The sequence below is a fragment of the Octopus bimaculoides genome, chromosome 23 (assembly GCF_001194135.2).
Source record: "Octopus bimaculoides isolate UCB-OBI-ISO-001 chromosome 23, ASM119413v2, whole genome shotgun sequence".
In the NCBI taxonomy this organism is placed as follows: Eukaryota; Metazoa; Mollusca; class Cephalopoda; order Octopoda; family Octopodidae; genus Octopus; species Octopus bimaculoides.
The window spans coordinates 32,718,626-32,721,217 of record NC_069003.1 but is presented as its reverse complement, the minus strand read 5'-3'; positions in this window follow the sequence as shown (position 1 = coordinate 32,721,217).

The window sequence follows — 2,592 nt, the reverse complement described above, 5'->3', positions numbered from 1 at the left end:
GGTTCATAGCATTCATTCACTGCTTCTTTCTGACCCATCTTTCTAACAACTTTTATCTGCTGTGGAAGTTATAGACACAGGTGTGGCTATGTGGTAAGAAGTTTACTTCCCCAGCTGCTTGGTGGTTCCCGGTTCAGTCGCACTGTGTGGCACCTTTGGCCGAGTGTCTTCTCCTATGGCCCTGTGCCGGCTAAATATTTGTGAGTGGATTTGGTAAACGGAATTTAAAGGAGGACCAAAGAGAAGACAAAACACGAGGAACAAAAAGTCATTGAAGAGGTTGCAGGATGTGTGATGAAGGAACTCTGGACAAATAAACTAATAATAATGATAAAGATAAAGCTAAGATCAGATAAATACTTTATTGGCAAAAAAAAAAAGAAGAAAAAGAAAAAATGACCATTCCTAAATAATTTATGTTTCAAAACACAATTTCACATCAAGAATCTTACAACACAAATACATATACCTAAAATATAAACATATATATATGTTTATATATACATACATTCATGCATATATATATATAATATATATATATACACACATACACACACACATATATACACACACATATACTCACCCACAGATATCTACATATATTCAGAGATAAGAACACACAGACACATACAGGGTGTGGTGAATATATTGTCTAAATTACACAAAAATGAAAATAACGATGACATATCATTTAAAAATATCTTGAAATACTAAAGAGTAAATATATTCAATAAAATCGCCATTGGCTTCAACCATGGCCTCCAGACGACTTCGGAATCTCCTGCAACTCGTCTGGACGGTCTCCTTGTTGGTGAATGTTGTCATAATTCTTGCCTTCAGTTCATCTTTGTTGTTACAAAGAATTTTGTTGGTCTCTCGCTCAACTGCAACCCACACATAATAATTAAGGGGGTTGTAGTCTGGGGAGTTATGTGGCCAGCTGTTATGGGTGATGTGGTTACAGAAATTACCTGACAGCCATGACTGGATTCTCCTGCTTGTGTGGCATGGTGCATATTTGACATCATTTACTGGAATAACCCTGAAATTTAATTTTACAGTCGAAGGGTTAAGAAGTATGAATCTGATATGTCATCATATAAAAAGGGCTCCTGATTATTATGGCGACACTGACTGTAACAATAAAAATTAAAGTAAAAATAGCAGCAAATATAATAAATGTTAATCTTTAATTTACTGTTTCCTCCTCATAAATACTACACGTTTTTATGGATTAGTCAGAAGACAGAAGGCAGCACCAATGAGCATTTCAGGGCCTCTGTGACTGATGGGGAGAGGGAATTAATCTTCAAATCGGAGGACGTGGCCTAAATACTTACAACAGAACGGATTTCAAGGGTCATTTGATGTTGTTAAATTGGTCAATGGGTTAAGTCTAGTTCCTACAGTTGTATTATTTTTATAGTCTACTTTCTCACCAGAGCTTGTTGAACAAAAGCTTTACAACAAAAGTTGCTTGTTATAAAAATAATAATAATAATAATAATAATAATAAATTATCATTCTAATATATTTTAAAACAGCACATTTGAATTTCAATAACAAATTATATGTTACATCTTCAAAAAAGAAGTGAGGTCAAAAAGAATTCAGAGAAGAGATGGAATAAATCTATTGAAATCTCAAAAGCATTGGCCAAGTAGAAACAATCTTCTGACATAATTGTGATCCAATTCATGTAGATATACTTTAACAATATATATATACTATGTATACTAGCAACAAGGGTGTCACACATGAGAAGTTGTTTGTGATTCAGTATAGAAATAAGTTTGCATTCACATTTCTTAACAAATAATTTGAGTCTTTCAGAGTAATCATTAGCTGTCTCATTTGATATCTGTTTAAAATGTCAGTAATTGGTGCCTTTCACAAAAACAACTTATGTATGTCAAGCTAAAGAGGTGGGGGTCTCTATCTTGCTATTCAACTTGCTAGAAACAGTAGCTAAATCTCCCTTAAATCATATACACTACCAAATTAAACACATGAAAGATACAGTAGATGATGTCGTCAAATAATTATGAAAACAACTGAAAATTTGGAAAGATTTACAAAATAGCTAATTTTTTTATTATTAAGCTGGAGTGGCATTTCATCCATCTTCATGTTCTGAATTCAAATTCCGCTAAGGTTTACTTTGCCTTTCATCCTTTCAGGCTCGATTAAATAAGTACCAGTTGAACACTGGGGTTGATGTAATCAACTTACTCCCTACCCAAAATTGCTGACCTTGTGCTAGAATTTGAAACTCATTATTAGGCAAAACAAAAGCCTCTGTGTGGCTGCTCAGAGGATGGTGTTACTCCTGGTTGTTTGAAAAACTCTCTCCTTTCAAGCAATCTGAAGGACCTACAAGCCATGTACAGGGTTGCTGTCAGTAAGATGAGAGTTATCTATGAGTACAGTAACAAACTTAGTGTGCAGGTAGGCATTCACCAAAGTTTGGTTCTCAGGCATCTTCTATTCATCCAGCCATAGAAACCAAGCCAAATCACACTGGAGCCTGGTACAGCTCTCCTGCTTGCCAGCCCTGGTCAAACCATCCAACCCATGCCAGCATGGAAAACA